Source organism: Schistocerca americana, chromosome 1, assembly GCF_021461395.2.
Source record: "Schistocerca americana isolate TAMUIC-IGC-003095 chromosome 1, iqSchAmer2.1, whole genome shotgun sequence".
NCBI classification, from domain to species: Eukaryota; Metazoa; Arthropoda; class Insecta; order Orthoptera; family Acrididae; genus Schistocerca; species Schistocerca americana.
The window spans coordinates 1,041,249,716-1,041,269,452 of NC_060119.1; the positions used below are offsets into that span (position 1 = coordinate 1,041,249,716).

Genomic DNA, 19,737 nt, shown 5'->3' on the forward strand with positions numbered 1-19,737 from the left:
GCCTACAGCTAAAATAAGGCTATTTGCTAGGCAAATTAAGAGACAAAGGAATTACTCATATTGCTGCGGGTAGGCACTGATTTAAATTAAAGTGGAAGTCGAAAATTTGTGCCGGACCTGAAACCGAGTCCGGGTCAAGTGCTTACTCGGCAGATGCTCTAACCACAGTACCCAGGAGACACGGGCTCGAATCCCGGACCGGCACAAATTTTCGACTTTGCCTTTCGATTTAAATCAATGCTCACTCGCAACCAATGTAAGTAATTCCTTTGTGTCTTAATTAATGGCAGCTGCTCCATCAAAATGGTGTCCGTCCTTTCGGGCACGTCCGAAAGAACAGACTACACATACACTACTAGCCTTTAAAACTGCTACGCCACGAAGATGACGTGCTACAGACGCGAAATTTAACCGACAGGAAGAAGATACTGTGATACGCAAATGATTAGCTTTTCAGAGGTTTCACACAAGGTTGCCGCCAGTGGCGACACCTACAACGTGCTGACATGAGGAAAGTTTCCAACCGATTTCTCATACACAGACAGCAGTTGACCGGCGTTGCCTGGTGAAACGTTGTTGTGATGCCTCGGGTAAGGAGGAGAAATGCGTACCATCACGTTTCCGACTTTGATAAAGGTTGGATTGTACCCTATCGCAATTGCGATTTATCGTATCGCGACATTGCTGCTCGCGTTAGTCGAGATCAAAATCAAATGGCTCTGAGCACTATGGGACTCAACTGCTGAGGTTATTAGTCCCAGTCGAGATCCAATGACTGTTAGCAGAATATGGAATCGGTGGGTTCAGGAGGGTAAAACGGAACGCCGTACTGGATCCCAACGGCCTCGTATCACTAGCAGTCGAGATGACAGGTATCTTATCCGCATGGCTGTAACGGATCGTGCAGCCACGTGTCGATCTCCGAGTCAACAGATGGGGACGTTTAGAAGACAACAACCATCTGCACGAACAGTTCGACGACGTTTGCAGCACCCTGGACTATCAGCTTGGAGACCATGGCTGCGATTACCCTTGACGCTGCATCACAGACAGGAGTGCCTGAGATGGTGTACTCAACGACGAACCTGGGTGCATGAATGGCAAAACGTCATTTTTCGGATGAATCCAGGTTCTGTTTACAGCATCATGACGGTCGCATCCGTGTTTGGCGACATCGCGGTGAACGCACATTGGAAGCGTATATTCGTCACCGCCATACAGGCGTACCACCCGGCGTGATGGGATGGGGTGCCATTGGTTACACGTCTCGGTCACCTCTTGTTCGCATTGACGGCACTTTGAACAGTGGACGTTACATTTCAGATGTGTTACGACCCGTGGCTCTACCCTTCATTCGATCCCTGCGAAACACTACATTCCAGCAGGATAATGCACGACCGCATGTTGCGGGTCCTGTACAGGCTTGTCTGGATACAGAAAATGTTCGACTGCTGCCCTGGCGAGCACATTCTCCAGATCTCTCACCAATTGAAAACGTCTGGTCAATGGTGGCCGAGCAACTGGGTCGTCACAATACGTCAGTCACTGCTCTTGATGAACTGTGGTATCGTGCTGAAGCTGCATGGGCAGCCGTACTTGTACACGCCATTCAAGCTCTCAATGCCCAGGCGTATCACGGCCGTTATTATGGCCAGAGGTGGTTGTTCTGGGTACTGATTTCTCAGGATCTATGCACCCAAATTGCGTGAAAATGTAATCACATGTCAGTTCTAGTATAATATATTTATCCAATGAATACCCGTTTATCATCTCCATTTCTTCTTGATGTAGCAATTTTAATGGCCAGCAGTGTATGTACTGTACACGAGGAAAACTGGTGCTGTCTGAAGTGCTACTAGGTTGCAGTTGATCAGACTCTAAATCATGTGAATTGCCGTTACCCCAAGTTTGAAGAGCGCATTTTTTTTTTTTTTGTTCTTCTGTCAAACTTTAAGAAACTTAATACAACTATTAGGTCTTCTGAGAAATAAACATGTTTTAAACCGAAATATATGTTTGTTAGTATTAAACATCCACCTGGGTTTAGTGAAACAGTTCAACTACTTTTTTTAAATATTCGTCCTTCCGTGTAACGAAGTTAACATTCTTCTCTACTTAAATGTATAGTATGTTTGGTTCAAATACTTTGAAAGCAAGATCCCTATACTAAAAAAGCGGTTTCAGACTGAAGCGTTCTCACGGAGTGAATGGTGGAGCTGTTAATATCACATACATGTAAGATTCCTTAGCCCTAAAGTTTCTGCAACTTCAAGAGTACCTCTTGGAGTTCACATGTGACAGAGAGATTGCCCTAAACCAGTGCAACAATCATACAGCATGCAATGGTTTATATGCTTTGTATTATCAACAAATTAGGATACATACGATTTCAGTCTTTCTCGGCGTGTTCCACTGATGAATTCTTCTCGGGTTATCAGCCGAGTGGTGGCGTCGTCTTGTCGCAACGTTTCAATGAGCTTCTTCGCCAGAAGATGATGGTACGAAACTCTTTGAAACGTTGCGACAAGACGACGCCACCACTCGGCTGATAATCCGAGAAGAATTCATCAGATTAGGATACATTACCAGAATATGTATTGAAAGGAAGAAGTCAGCAGAGATAACATCTTTTACGTCTTATTTTCGGTAATCCGCATTGTGGCATATTGTTCTAAGCCCACGTTATCGTGTAGGTCTTTCCCAATCTCTCGTGTGAATGAATGAGTGTTTCCTGCTACACCTTGTAGCCCGTGCTCGGCAGAAAAACCATGGAAGCTTTGTGTTTGGGACTTTCCATTTATCTGCATACAAAGTAGCTACTGTGAGGTCATGGCTTTCTCTGGGCTTCTCCATAGAGTGATGCAAATACGCACTGGTTGCCGGAACTTGAAGTTGTCGCTAAGAGACAATGGCATCAAACGATGGAGAACAAAATGCGATACACTGGTATGTAGAAGAATTTCGCTACACTGACGCAGTTACTTTGTAGAACTATTTAGTTATCACGAAATAATACTTTATCAGTGATTTAAATCCGAACTTTATTTTAATGGATATGGTTTGGCTCTTAATATATTTTGCGTTAGGTGCTGCACGTACCGGTATAATTGTTATGCAGAAAACTAGTTTTCCATGATAAGTAAAAGTAGACCCGTAATTTAGGGGTTACGTTTTTTTCGAGTAATGAAAATATGGTGGGTCGCGTGTTCGAACCAAGCCGTTACTTAAATTTTGAACAAAAATAACCAGCAACAGCGGTTGAAGACTTCCGGTATAAGAAGTCGCCCTTGTTATCGGGTGGGAAGCTGCTATTCAAAAGTGGAACAATCTGCAATGATCAACGGCATAACGATGCATAATGTATATCCACAGACAATGTAGCGGGAGAGGACCGCCCAGAGCGAAGTAACCTCGAGATGAAGACTGAACACCCAACGAAAGGGTAACGGACTACGAGTCGGAGAGTAGAATGTCAGAAATCTTAATGTGCCAGAGAAGCTAGAAAATCTCAAAAAAGGAAATAAAAAAACGGCTAGAAACAGTGTGGATCATTGAAGTGAAATGGAAAGATACGGACTTCGGCTCCGACGAATATGGAGCAATATGCTCAGCAGCAGAAAATGGTAAATGGGAGAAGCGTTCGTTATAATTAGAAAGGTAGGGCAGGGATCCCTTCCCTGTGGTTTATAATGGAAGCAAGTTTGAAGAAAAATCGAGAGACGTACATAGTATTTGTCGACATGGAAAAAGCGTTCGATAGCGTAAATTCGTGCCAGATGTTCGAAATCGTGGGGAAAATAGGCGTAAGCTATAGGGAAAGACGGGTAATATGCAATATGTTCAAGAACTAAGAGGGAATAACAAGACCAAGAACGAAGCGCACTGATTAAAATGGGTTTAAGACAGGTTTGTTGTATTTCATCCTTACTGTTCAATATATACAAGGAGGAAGCTATGACGGAAGTAAAGTAAAGGTTCAAGAGTGGCATATCGACATTAAGATTCGTTGATTATATCGCTAACCTCTGTGAAAGTGAAGAAGAATTACAGGATCTGCTGAATGGAAGAACAGTTTGTAATGAGTACAGGATATGGATTGACAGTAAATCGAACAAAGACGAAAGTAATGCGAAGTACCAGGAATGAAAACAGCAAGGAATTTAACATCATAATAACTGAAACTTCCTGGCGGATTAAAACTGTGTGCCGGACCGAGACTCGAACTCGGGACGTTTGCCTTCGCGTGCAATTGCTCTACCATCTGAACTACCCAATTACGACTCACTACCCGTCCTCACAGCTTTACTTCTACCAGTACCTCGTTTCGACGGTAGGTTTAATCTGCCAGGATGTTTCATATCACCGCACACTGCGCTGCAGAACGAAAATATCGTTCTGGATTATAATTACTGATCGCGAAGTAGATGAAATTAAGGAATTCTGCTACTTAGGCAACAAAACAGCGCACGACGGAGGAGCAACGAAAATATATAAAGCAAACTAGTACTGGTAGAAAGGGCATTCTTGGCCTAGAGAAGTTTACTAGTATCAAATAAAAGTCTTCATCTGAGGGGAAGAACCTGAGAGAGTGCACAGCATTGTACGGCAGTGAGAAATAGGCTTTGGGAAAACCGAAATAGAAGAGAGTAGAATCATTTCAAACGTTGTTCTACAGACGAATGTTGAAAATTAGGTGGACTGATAAGGTAAGGAATCAGGAGGTTTTGTGCAGAATCGGAGAGAAAAGGGATTTATGGAAAACACTGGTAAGAAGAAGGGACAGGATGACAGTACATCTTTTAAGATATTAGAGAATATCTTTCATGGTACTAGATGGGGCTGTAGTGGGTAAAAATAGTAGAGGAAGACAGAGATTGGGAAACATCCACCAACTAAATGAGGACCTAGGTCGCAAGTGCTACTCTGAGATGGTAAGATCAGCACAGGAGAGGAATTCGTTGCGGGCCGCATCAGACCCGTCAGAGGACATGGCATAAAAACAAAAGGCAGGGGGTGTATTACAGGGAATGTGTTACTGTGAACAGTTCATAGGATTGTTCTCATCGGAGTTAGCAGCAAATCAACGCTAGTTTAGGTAACATGCCAATGTCACAACCAGAAGGTAAAGAGATAAATTATGTGAGGCAACGAACTGATAATTCAGTTTGTAAATGGATATGATAATCTCATAGTCATGCTTGATTTAAAAGCGTTAAGAATTAGTCAGGCTGCCAGGAACTGTGTCTGCTACACTTTGACAGCAGCTTCGATGGCAGTTCCTCCCGTCACTGACAGTGCATGCTGTGTTGGCTGCCGGGGCCGTAGTTGCTGACTATACAGCGCTCTGCTCACTGGCAGCAACCATGTCATTAAGGCCTCTCATATGCTGCAATCCAGCTTCTGTATTAAAATGGATGAAGATTGTTGTACACAGGGATGTTTCCTTAAAAACTTGTGAAGCGGTTCCAGTCAACACTGTCCCTAGAGCCCACGTCCAGGCAACGAAGCGTCTCCTTATTATGACCTACGAACAGGCGATTCCTCCACCGCCTTCGGGGCACGGCCCGATCGCGAATAACATTACTCTCAATTTCAGACCCCATTGCAGCTGTATCTAATTTTGGGTACACAAAAATCTCGCCAAAATGCAAATTTCAGCTAAATATGCACAAGAAACTATCGCTGTAAAAAAGGGCAAGCAAAGCTAAGACTGTGCTGGAAGAAGCATTCAACAGCTACAGAGACTAGAGCAGCTACTTCTAAAGGACAAGTAGAAGACGAAGACGTTAAAGCTAATGAGAAGAGTGTACTTACGAAAACAGAACTTGGAGATGCTGGAGAAGAAGCAGAAGAGGATAATAATCATTATGATGATAAATATGTGGATTCTAGTGATGATAATGAAGATGAAGGTAACAATGCAGAAGAAGAAAACGAAGAAGAACAAGAGAACGGCTATGATGAGGAATACGACATTCACAACTGGAAAGTTGTCTCCGGTGAATCGCCAGCGAGTCTCTAGTACTCGGTATATCCGCTGAATTAGTGGAGCGATTAATTTCTAGTATCTTCTAAACTGATCGGCAACAATTCACGTGATTATGAAATGAAACCTAATGAAGAGTAAGTTCGACGAGCACTGATTATTGTTTGAAGTTTAGAATGGCTGCAGAAAGTAACGTAAAATAATTGCAGAATGGTAGGTTGCAAAAAGAACATTAAGTCTTAAATAAAGAAATCAAGTGCTTAAATGAATAATGATGAATTTACTCCATTGGCCGGATGCTTCCTAAATTGTCTATTCAAGCAAAACTAGGTATGATAAAGATACTGGAGGAAACCTGTCTCAACAGCTCCGTCTTCCAAGAGATTTTTGTTGGACAAACGCAGTTTGACGTATCAACAAAAAAGTCTGCTTGTGGTAGGTATGCTGATCATTTAGCTACGCCAAATGTGTTATAAGCATGGAAATGTGTATGGATGAATGGTGAACTAGCCGATACTTCTTTTTGTGAGCATAAGATGTCGTCAGTGCGATTGTCATTCGAATGACTTTGTTTATTCCACAAACTCTCATCAACAAGTGAACTTGAAGCTGCAAGTCAGATCAGCGGTAATGCTCATGGGTGTTTTACAATGTAACAAAACTAATTTTTAAGTATTTTGATGAATTTAATGTGTGGTACCAAAATCGAATTATGTACATCTACTAACCTATAATTTATTTCAGTCGGTTCAAAAAGCCAAGCCATGTGTATTTTAATAAGCAACACTGTCAATTTAGATGTGTAAATGTTTAATACGAGATTCCTTTGTGCTTGAAAAGTGTGGTACAGGTATGAAACTTTGGTGATCAACAAGTGCTCAACAAGTTCTACTTAATGTACAACTTCATTTGTGTGGCCACACAAATGAATAATTTAATGTCACCTTGTCAACTCAAGAATTATAATTTTTTCAGCTGTGCCAATGTGCGAGAAATGTGTATTCGTTTTAAATGCTATAGAATCGTTAATGTATGACAACAGTGCCACGTGTATTTTGTGCTCAAAATCGTACATTTTTGAGAAATAATACAATTTAATTTTAGTTGCGAAGTTTGTATTTTTATTCACAATGTGAGATCTGTAATTATACTTGCATATTATGATAATCATACTACATGTGTTTTGTACTCGATAAATGATATTATTTTGTTGTCAAAGACTTCTTTCGAGATATCAACTTTCATATCTTTCTTGATGCGTCATTTTTTCTGGCTACTTTTCATCGCCGTCTTGTTCCAGCACCCCTCTAGTCATATTGTGTTGGATATTAACATAGCAGAAGTTCACCTAATGTATTATGAGATTAAGTGATACGTTATATTAAAGTAAAACTGTCGTCGTCGGCTGATACTCGTATCAGAGTTTTCATTTCTCTCCTGAGATTTCCTTTGTCACGGTTCAGGCGTGGAAGTGTCGTTGATGGCTTAGCAATCCAATCCTAGCGTGGAACAGGCGGCCACAGACATTACAGCTGATGGAAGGTGGAGGACGTGGCTGAGCCTGGAGGAGTTTACGTCTCTGGCGTTTGTCATTCTCCATTCTTCGACGTTCCAGCTCAAAGTTTTGAAGAGCATTTGAGGTAACTGAGCGCCAGCGACTTCGGTCTTCTGCTATTGTGGACCAGTTACTCGGATCGATGTTCAAGTTTTTCAGATTTTTCTTGTACTGATCCTTATAACGTTTGAGAGGGGCACCTCGTGGCCTTTTACCTGTGCTCACTTCGCTGTACAGCATTTGGCGTGGAAGTCTGTCATTTTTCATCCGCTGGATATGTCCGACCCATCTGAGTTGATGCCCAATGATAAGAGCTTCCATGCTATGCATTTTTGCTTTCTCTAGAACAGCCGTGTTGGATATGAAGTCATCCCATTTCAGGTTCATGATATATCTTAGCTTCTGTTGGTTGAAGCGTTCTAGTTTCTTCAGATCGCAGCGATATAACGTCCAGGTTTCGCAACCATATAGCAGGGTGGAAATGATTACAGCTTTGTACACCATCAGTTTAGTGTACAGTGTTAGGTCTTTATTCAGGAAGACACGCTTTGTAAGACGACCAAATGCTACATGTGCAGCACGTAATCTATTCTCCACATCTTTTCCAGATGAGCAGTTGGATGACAGTATGCTTCCCAGGTAGAGGAAATGGTCCACTTGTTCCAAGGGTGTATCATAGATGGATATGCTGAAGTCAGGAACGGAGGAGCCAGGAGTTGGCTGCGCCATCACCTTTGTCTTTGGAATATTGATGGAGAGACCAAATCGTTCGTACGCCATGCTGAAGGAATCAACTGACAGCTGCAACTCTGCAGGTGACTGAGCTAGAGAGGCATTGTCATCAGCATACTGCAGCTCTGTCACACGAGTGGTACTGGTGAACCTTTTTGAATGGAGTCTGGACTGGTTGAATAATCCTCCATCAAACCTGTACTTTAGTTCTATTCCTGCATTGTTTACGGTTCTCTCGTAAAGCATAGCTGCCAGATACAATGCAAATAATGTTGGTGCAAGAACGCATCCTTGTTTAAGCCGACTTGTTATTGGGAATTCACCAGTCATTTCATTCTGGCAGAGGACCTGTCCAGTCATATCAACGTGGAGAGCTTCAATCAGGTCAACAAAATGTTCAGGGCAGCCGAAGCGTTTTAAGACCATCCACATGGCTTCTCTGGGAACTGTATCAAAGGCCTTTTCTAGATCGTAGAAAACAAGTAGTAAAGGCTTTTGCTGTTCTCTGCACTTCTCCTGTAGTTGTCGTGCACAGAAGATCATGTCAATTGTCCCTCTTGAAGGTCGAAACCCGTATTGAGACTCAGGTAGTACAGTCTCTGAAAGTGTCTGGAGGCGATTTAAAAGGATTCTTGCAAAAATTTTTCCAGTGACAGAGAGTAGAGATATTCCCCGGTAGTTACCACAGACGCTTCTGTCGCCCTTTTTGAAGATGGTGACAATTGTGGAGTTCTTCAAGTCAGCTGGTACCTTGCGAGTTTCCCACATTAATATAATAAGTGAGAAGAGTCTAGTTTTTAGAGGCAAGCCGCCACCCTCAATAAGCTCCATCGGGATGCTGTCAGGTCCAGGAGCCTTCCCAGGTTTCACACTCTTGAGTGCCTTGCAAAATTCTTGAAAAGTTGGAGGATCAGCCAGCCAGGGTTTTGGAGGGTGCTGTGGGACATTTTTGAGAAAGTCTCCAGTGGCAGTAGAAGGGCTGTTTAACAGTGAGCTGAAGTGCTCTTTCCAACGATTTAAGATGTCCTGACTTTCAGTAAGAATGGTGGAGTTGTCAGCAGCTTTCAGTGCTCCTGATGAGGAGCGGATAGGTCCATACAGCTCTTTAATACCAGCGTAAAAGCCACGCAGGTTCCTTGCATCAGAAAGATTTTGGAGTTCTGTGGCTTTCTGTTGCCACCATTTGTTCTTGATTACTCGTATTTCACTTTGACATTTCTGCTTGAGTTCTTGAAAGTGTGCTTTCTTTTCTGCGCAGGATGGATCTTGAGCAAGGGATAGGTAAGCATCCCGCTTTGCATTGATGATGGCTTGGATTTCTCCGTGGTTGTCATCAAACCAGTCACTTCTTTTCCGTGCACTACAACCAACAACATTCTCAGCAGTTTCTTTGATGATGTTCTTTAATGTGGTCCATTCTTGTTAGACGTCATCTGTGGTTGCTGGAGCTTTGTTAAGTTGTTCTGACAGTATATCTTGGAAGTGTGAGCGAACGTTTCTGTTGTTCAGGTTGCTTATGTTGAATTTTCTGCGTGGTGGGTTTGAAAAGTGGGATCGTGGCTTGCGATACTTCGGTACTCTCAAACGGCTGACTAAAAGTCTATGGTCCGTCCAGCACTCATCGATGTTTAGTGCTGCTTTTGTGATGAGAATGTCTTTCTTGTCACGCTGTCGCGTAATAACGTAGTCTATAAGATGCCAGTGTTTGGAGTATGGGTGCATCCATGTGGTCTTATAGCGGCTACGCAAACGGAATTGGGTATTGGAGATGAAAAGCTCGTGCTCAGCACATAGACCAAGAAGTAGCAACCCATTTGCATTGCAGTTTCCCACCCCTTGTTTACCCATGACATCTCTCCAAAAACGGTTGTCCCATCCCACTCTGGCATTGAAATCACCAAGTAAAATTAATTTATCTTGAATGGGTATTTTAGAGAGAGTACTGTTCAGTTGGTGGTAGAACTGATTCTTTGTGTCTTCATCACTGTCTAAAGTAGGAGCATATGCAGAGACGAAGGCGATGAATCTGTCTGAACCAATGGGTACTCTAAGAGTCATCAGTCTTTCATTAATTGAGACAGGTGTAAGTCGAAGATCTTTCACTATTTTCGTTTTTACGGCAAATCCTGCACCATGGATGCGTGGTTCTCCTGCATCCTTTCCCTTCCAGAAGATGGTGTACCCTGAACGTACCTCACTAATGTGTCCCTCACCTGAGAGTCTTGTCTCACTCAAGGCAGCTATGTCTATATCTAGACGGGCTAGTTCTTGGGTGATAAGAGCGGTTCTTCTCTCTGGTCTGTAATTGTTCACGTCCAGGATGGTCCTGACATTCCATGTCCCTATTGTCCATGTCCCTATTGTCCATGTCCCTATTGTCATAATCATTTCATTCTTCTTTTGTTTACGTCCGCAGTATAAGGAGTGACCTACTGGGTGCGGATTCCCAGCCCGGTTCAAGTGTGACTTCCGATGTTTAGCCCACATTTTCTAGGGCCTTCCCCATTCAGGGTGGGCAGCGGTCATCCTAAATAGGCAGATGAAGGACCGGATTCCCGAGTAGTCACACGGGTTCTCAGGAAGGCGACCATCACACACATGCCGCCAGTGTGCAGGTCCAGACTAGTAGCTTCCAGCCTCACTCGGAGCCTGCTACCATCGTCCTTTTCCCATCGCCATTGGTCTTTAGAGAAAATGACAGGAGAAATTGCCATTTGCGTGAATTTCTTTAAGGTGGATTACAGCTTGCGAGGAAGTGACCCACACACTATGATTCTGGAACAATTCATCACAGTACATATGTATGTGACATGTGACTTCCGGTACCAGAACTGCAACGAACTGCCGCGAGGTCAATGATCGCTGAGCGGCGCCTTTACAGCCAGTTCGTCTGGGATGACCTCTTCCGCCTCCACGATCTTTGAGAACCTGGGATATAAGATTCTTCTTCCGCTCGCTTCGCCGTTGGGTCGAAGGGTAGATAATAGATACTAGAGAGGAAAGTGAAAGTCACCCTTGGGCCTCGGAAACCTAATACCGTTGGGGTCGAAGAAACCAAGAGTTGGCCGAGGGGGGCCGGATAGGAAAGGAAACAGGAGAAGCCTGACACAAGTAAGTGGAAGTAATGCCAGGCTTAGCTAAGGGCCCGTGTGGTTGCCACCCACATACTCCCAAGACGGGAGCCCCCTGCGGTGGAAAGTAAAACTGTACATCTTCTCCATTCCTTCCTAAAACTTTTTTGTAACAGTTTGTCTTCTGGCTACGTTGTCTTTCAGTGTATGTTTCACATCATGTATTTTGATTAGATTTTGGCGTTAGTTAGTAGCTGATTATAGAAAATATAGTGTACAACGTTCTAGAAGGCCTTAGTATCTTAGTTCCGACTGGTAAACATTGCAACATTTCTCAGAAGTTCGTATTGCACTTAGCGTCTACTATGCCAGGTTCACATCCATATAAAAAGCCATATTAGGCTGTTAATGACCTTGATTACATTTTCTGATGTAGGAGATGATGCATATCTCAGCACCCTCCTACTTTTCCCCAAAATGGTGCTCGCTAAGCGTAAGCATTACTGAAAAACTGTGATGATAGGTTTTTTCTATGAACTACGAATAACACAGATGGAGATGACAATTTTTAAGTATTTTACACCTGGAGATAGCAGTGAAACACTTAACAAGCATCACAGAACATTTTAGTTGCGGAAAATATTTTGTTTGAGTGCAAAACATTGCGATACTTTACGTAAACATCACATTTCTTTGTGTTGCTCCCTTTTGTTGCAAACATTTTGGACGCGGAAAGTACATTGTTACACTAAACAAACACCATATAACAATTGTGATAGGGAAAAAAATTACTTCAAGGATCTGTTATGACTTTTATTATGTATGATACATAAATCGAATTTCGCACATCCGCTGGTGCTGCTGAACTTCTAACTTAACGATATAAGCGTTGTTTATATGTGTGTGTGTGTATGTGTGTATTTGGGGGAGGGGGGGGAGGGGAGGGTGGATGGGTGGGGGTGGGTTATTTGATTTAAAAAAGATGAAACAAGCTCCCTATAGAAGATCTTGCTGTTCTATTTGTTCAGAATATCGAAATGCCCCCCACTTCCATTTTTACGTGTAGACTATCGTACCTGTCACCCCACGGAGTCTGAGCTTTTCATAGACTTTCAGGCATAATGAAGAACATCTCTGTAGGCGTAATTTCCTATGCATCAAATTATTCTTTTAGATATCTGCATACTAAAAATCTAAAACAATAAGGTCAGTCAAAGGCGCAGCAACGTAACTGTACCATTCACTTATGAGCCATTTGAAACGTACTCCAGTCTTAAATATTGACTAAACTTTCCTGAAGCCACGTTTTGTACCATCTACGTGATTATTATTCTCTAAGGTATATTCTGCAGATGGTGTGAATCAGTTTATCAGTAGGTTTGTTCCTGACTGCAAGTTAAAATTAATAATTCCTTCAATAATAACTCAGAAAGAAAAGACAACGCACAGATATTATTGGCTTGCAAGTACTACAATATAGGAAGTTGCAATTTGACTCTATCATCTACTTCAATTTCAGCACAAATTTTCAAATACTATGTCGGACAAAAAGACACCCAGAAGACGTGGTCGGATGTCAGCGTGACTTTATAGACGTACACATCGTCAGCAGGTGTGTGTTTAGAGTTGCAATTCTCTGAGACAGATAGAACAGCCACTAGAGGGAATTAGTATTAGTCATGTATAATCTTGTTACCAGGCCTGGTAGGGCTTATAAGGGGAGTAAACACCATCATATGTTGACTGATCACTCTGAAGGATACGGAGGTGCTGTGTAACCGTCCGAGATAGCGTTATCAACAGCTCACAGAATTCAAAAGGCGCCACATTGTGGGTGTCTGGCTGGGCGAATAGAGGAATATCTAGATTTGTGGGGTATCTGGATACGACAGTGGTCCGATATCGGATCCATGAGAACGTGACAGCAGGCGTACTCGTCAAAGTTCCAGTTGATCTTGTTTGACTACTACGAGCGAGGTTCACTATATTGCACAGCAAGCACATCACAGTCCCTTCATGTCTCCACCTGCTATCCGAGACTCCATACAACATTCTGTGTCATGTTGCACGATGGATCAGAGACTCACAGCAGCCAGAGTAGGGACTTACTGTTTCGCACAAAGGCTTCCGTTAACAGTATACACAAACGGTTGCATCTGGAGCAGTACCTGACCGCGAAGTAAGGAGTGCTGACAAATGGCGTTGCTTTGTGTCCAGCTTTAATCATGGTTCTGCACTACCCTAGATGATCATCGCCAGCGAGTATGGCAGCGACTTAGGGAGAGGCCCCATCCTCTCAATATTTTGAATGGCCATAACGATGTTACTGGTTGCGTTATGTAACACGTGTCTCTATGAACTGTCTGTGTGATAAAAAGATAGTCCCGTGGCTAGCGAGATCTGCAGGTATGTCCCTATAGAACACATGTGGGACCAACTCGGACGTCAACTCTGCCACAAGAGATTACGGACCAGTCACAATGGTTGTGGCCTTAGGAAAGGGTGCAGTGGCTTCAGGACACCCTCCCAAACGAATGAATGCATGCATTCCGGCCAGTAGAGATGCCACGCCATACTCATAAATAGGTTCAAAGTGTCCAGTTCTTTGTAAATTTCTTTATTATACTCACCGAAGTAACATCACATAAAACCCTCAGAACCCGAGAGGTTTCATTTCGTTTCCTCCTCGTCTTGTGCATCAAGCTACACACACATTATATACAGGGTGTCCCAGCTATCTTGTCCACCCAAAATATCTCTGGAACAATAACAGCTATTGTAAAACGACTTTCACCGGTATCAATGCAGGGCTGGGGCCGATGAATGTACATATTTGGAAACATTCTAAAACGAAAGCATATGTGTTTTTAACAGAAACCTGTGTTTTTTAAATAGACCTCCTATATTTTTTCTTCAGCAATCCATAGCATGACAAAGCACATACACAATGGCGTTGATTGCATCGCAATATTCCCATTACATCCCGAGATATTGATACGCGAAGTTGACGCTTGAAACACCCGACATGCGCTGCTAGCGCACGTCCTGAGGCTCAGGCGTGAACCACATGCTGCCCGTAATCGCGATGTGATTGACATGTGTACTCACACCTCCATACTTATCAAGAGGTCCGAAACGAATAATACGGTTTGGTGGCATCAACTCTCATAAGCACATAATGGTTTCCCTCTTGGACGTTTTACGTATCTACGTACACAATATGAACCAGTACCGATCGGTGTACACCCGTCAGGTTGTCTTATTTATCCTGCACACCCAAAATAAGGTTTATCTAATGCGTTATATGACCCATTGTGCCTGTCGCGCAGGGCCTGGCTCTACCTAGTCAAGTGTCCAACGTAGTTCCCACTACTGCCACAGTTACCACTTCGCCTTACTTATGATTTGCGATCCATGCAAACTCCTGTACTCCACCACCCTCCGAGCATCCCATTTGTTGTTGCTTTGGCGAGCAGTACACTGCTTGCCAGTGTAGTCGTGCATCAGAGTAATCTAGTGACGGCACGGCAGTAGTATACATTGTGAATAAACGTTGTGTTGTGGAACTTATACTGTACAGTATAATGCACACACATGAAGATATGGTAGAAATGGTGCTGATCTATGGAGAATGTACGTTGACGGGAAATACGATATGAGATTGCTTGTTTGTTGATAGTACTGTTAGCGAACATTATGATTGTTAAGTTAATATGTCTGTTTCCTACCCGACTCTACATACCTGTACTGTACCCTGTTGTAGATGGACGAAATGCTGTTCAGGCAGAACGACTGTACAGAAGACGATTCCCTGACAAGCCATCGCCTTCGCGCCGGATGTTTGGTCGTCTCACATCTCGTTACGTGAAACGGGAAGCTTAAATCCAAGACATCGACATCGTCCTAGAACACGCACAGATGAACGTGCTGAAGTTGCTGTGCTCGCTACCATAGCTGTGAATCCTCAAATCAGCACGCGTCAAATTGAGCGTGAAGTTGGTGTGTCGAAATCAAGTGCACAGCGTATTCTTAAACGTCATAAATTTCATCCTTACCATGTTCATTTACACCAGGATCTTCATGGAAATGACTTCCGCAATAGGGTAACATTTTGTCGGTGGGCTCAGCAAAAACTTCTGACTAATCCAAATTTATTTGAAGATGTTCTCTTTACCGACGAGGCATCATTCTCCAACAAAGGAATTGTCAATATGAGGATTATGCATTATTGGTCCACAGACAATCCAAAATGGCTCCGTCAGGTAGAGCATCAACGTCCGTGGAAAGTTAATGTTTGGTGTGGGATTATTGGAGATATCATTATCGGACCTTTCTTTATAAATGGCATCCAAAATGGCACACACAGATTTATACGACACAGTCTTCCTGTTCTCTTGGACACCGTACCTCTGAACCGGAGAATGGTCATGTGGTATCAGCATGACGGATGCCCTGCACATAACGCCTTACGAGCACGACGACTTCTGAACCGTAAGTTCCCTGGTAGGTGGATTGGACGAGGTGGCCCAGTTAGGTGGCCTGCCTGATCTCCGGACCTTACACCGCTGGGTTATTTTCTTTGGGGAGCAGTGAAGGATGCTGTCTACCAACATGAACCAACAACACCAGAGGACATGAAGCAACGCATTATTAATGCTTGTACAGCCATAAAAGAGGAAACAGTAGCACGAAGTAGGGCATCCTTCATCCGCAGAGTGACCCTATGTATGCAAGCCAATGGGCATCACTTTGAGCATGAGATGTGAACGCTATGTTTAGTATGTAGTGCTGGTATCACAGTGGAAGTTTCTACAAAGGGCCATTTTACCCAGTGATGTCAAGAAACATTTGTTTGCAACAATATGTCATTTAATGCATTAGATAAACATAACATTGATAATCAAAACATTTTTACCTAAACAACGGTAAAACTTTTAGTCCACTTGCTCGTTTCACTAAAACCATGAACATGAATTTTACTATTACGAGTGAATGGTTAATTGTCACTTGCGCTAGATCTACAGTAAAGTAAAGTTTTAACGTTGAACGGCATTACCTTTCTAGTAACGGATTAACGATAAGCGAAGTTAACTTTGTGACTAACGTTGCGGTACACAGATATGTTACAGAACCGCATCACCTCTAGCCTATGGGATAAATACGTGCTGGAATGTACGACGTTAATGCAGGATGGCAGCAGACCGTATTATTCGTTTCGGAGCTCTTGATAAGTATGGAAGTGTGATTACGCATGTCAATCACATCGCGATTACGGGCAGCATGGGGTTCACGCCTGAGCCTCAGGGCGTGCGCTAGCAGCGCATGTCTGGTGTTTCAAGCGCCAACTTCGCGTCTTAATATTTCGGGATGTAATGGGAATATTGCGATGCAATCAACGCCATTGTGTATGTGCTTTGTCATGCTATGGATTGCTGAAGAAAAAATATAGGAGGTCCATTTAAAAAAACGTAAGTTTGTGTTAAAAAACACATATGCTTTCGTTTTAGAATGTTTCCAAATACGTACATTCATGGGCCCCAGCCCTACATTGATACCGGTGAAAGTCGTTTTCCAATAGCTGTTATTGTTCCAGAGATATTTTGGGCGGACAAGATAGCTGGAACACTCTGTATATATATAAAGGCACATCAGGAAGGAATGATCGGAAATCGGTAGATGTGATATACATGTACAGAGAATTACATGATTAGAGTTACAGAAAAATTCGATGATTTATTCATGTGAAAGAGCTACACAAATTAAGTCAATAATGCGTTGGTGCACCTCTGGCCCTCCATTGATCGTGACCGGGCCAAATATCTCACGAAATAAGCGTCAAACGAAAAAAACTACAAAGAACGAAACTTGTCTAGCTTGAAGGGGGGAACCAGATGGCACTATGGTTGGCCCGCTAGGTGGCTCTGCCATAGGTCAAACGGATATCAACTGCGCTTTTTAAAAAAATAGGAACCCCCATTTTTTATTACATACTCGTGTAGTACGTAAAGAAATATGAATGTTTTAGTTGGACCACTTTTACGCTTTGTCATAGATGGCGCTGTAGTAGTCACAAACATATGGCTCACAATTTTAGACGAACAGTTGATAACAGGTAGGTTTTTTAAATTAAAATACAGAACGTAGGTACGTTTGAGCATGTTTTTCGGTTGTTCCAGTGTGATACATGTACCTTTGTGAACTTATCGTTTCTGAGAACGCATGCTGTTACAGCGTGATTACCTGTAAATACCACATTAATGCAATAAATACTCAAAATGATGTCCGTTAACCTCAATACATTTGGCAATACGTGCAACGACATTCCTCTCAACAGCGAGTAGTTCGCCTTCCGTAGTGTTCGCACATGCATTGACAATGCGCTGACGCATGTCGTCAGGCGTTGTCGGTGGATCACGATAGCAAATATCCTTCAACTTACCTCACAGAAAGAAATCCTGGGACGTCAGATCCGGTGTAAGTGCGGGCCATCGTATGGTGCTTCGACGACCAATCCACCTGTCATGAAATATGCTATTCAATACCGCGTCAACCGCACGCGAGCTATGTGCCGGACATCCATCATGTTGGAAGTACATCGCCATTCTGTCACGCAGTGAAACATCTTGTAATAACATCGTTAGAACATTACGTAGGAAATCAGCATACATTGCAGCATTTAGATTGCCATCGATAAAATGCGGGCCAATTATCCTTCCTCCCATAATGCCGCATCATACTTTAACCCGCCAAGGTCGCTGATGTTCCACTTGTCGCAGCCATCGTGGATTCTCCGTTGCCTATTACTGCATATTATGTCGGTATACGTTACCGCTGTTGGTGAGTGAGGCTTCGTCGCTAAATAGAATGCGTGCAAAAAATCTGTTATCGTCCCGTGATTTCTCTTGTGCCCAGTGGCAGAACTGTACACGACATTCAAAGTCGTCGCCATGCAATTCCTCGGGCACAGAAATATGGTACGGGTGCAATCGATGTTGATGTAGCATTCTCAACACCGACGTTTTTGATATTCCCGATTCTCGCGCAGTTTGTCTGCTACTGATGAGCGGATTAGCCGCGACAGCAGCTAAAGCACCTACTTGGGCACCATCATTTGTTGCAGGTCGTGGTTGACGTTTCACACGTGGCTGGACACTTCTTGTTTCCTTAAATAAGGTAACGGTCCGGACACTTGGACGATGTCGTCCAGGATACCGAGCAGCATACATAGCACACGCCCGTTGGGCATTTTGCTCACAATAGCCATACATCAACAGGATATCGTCCTTTTCTGCAATTGATAAACGGTCCATTTTTCTGTAACTCACGAAGCAAATACCGTCCGCACTGGAGGAATGGTACGTGATACCACGTACTTATACGTTTGTGACTATCATAGCGCCATCTATCAGAAAGCGAAAAAAGTGGTCCAACTAAAACATATAATAAAAAATGGGGGTCCCTATTTTAAAAAAACGCAATTGATATCCGTTTGATCTATAGCAGCGCCATCTAGCGGGTCAGCCGTAGCGCCATCAGGTTTCCCCCTTCAAGCTAGATAAGTTTCGTTCTTTGTAGTTTTTTTGTTTGACGCTTATTTCGTGAGATATTTGGCCCGGTCACGATCAATGGACCACCCTGTATATATATGCACACACCACGAAGGAACTATCGGAAATCGGTAGATGTGATGTACAGAGAAGTATATGATTACAGCTTCAGAAAACTTGAATGATTTATCCCTGTGAAAGAGCGTCACAAATTGAGCAAGTCAGTAATGCCTTCGAAGCAGTTATTCTGTTTGGCCTTCACTGACAGGGTTGTTGGACGCCTTCCTGAGGGATGGCGTGTTAAATTTTGTGCAGTTTGTACACCAGACTGTCAAATTCCCAAGCTGGTTGGAGGGCACTGTCAACAATGTTCCAGTGTTCTCAACTAGAGAAAAATCCGGCGCACTTGCTGACGAAGGTAGGGTTAGGTAAGTACGAAGACAAACAGTAGAAACTCTCGCTGTGTGCGGGCGGCAGTAACTTGCAGAAATGTTAGCCCAGGATGGCTTGCCACGAAGGGCAACAAAACGGGGCGTAGAATATCGTCAACGTACCGTTGTCTTGCTATGGTGCCGCGGATGACAACCGAAGGGGTTGTGCTACGAGCCGGCCGAAGTGGCCGCGCGGTTCTGGCGCTGCAGTCTGGACCCGCGAGACCGCTACGGTCGCAGGTTCGAATCCTGCCTCGGGCATGGATGTGTGTGATGTCCTTAGGTTAGTTCGGTTTGACTAGTTCTAAGTTCTAGGGGACTAATGACCTCAGCAGTTGAGTCCCATAGTGCTCAGAGCCATTGTGGTTGTGCTACGAAATGAAATGGCAGCACACAACATCTCTCCTAGTCGTCG

The 19,737-nt window shown here is 43.4% G+C and overlaps 1 protein-coding gene across 1 annotated transcript in view; it reads left to right on the forward strand.

Annotated features, from left to right (window-relative positions):
- LOC124549450 (phospholipase B1, membrane-associated-like) overlaps positions 1–19,737 on the forward strand; it is a 271,696-nt gene that overhangs the window by 53,423 nt on the left and 198,536 nt on the right. The gene's annotated exons all lie outside the window — the stretch shown is intronic.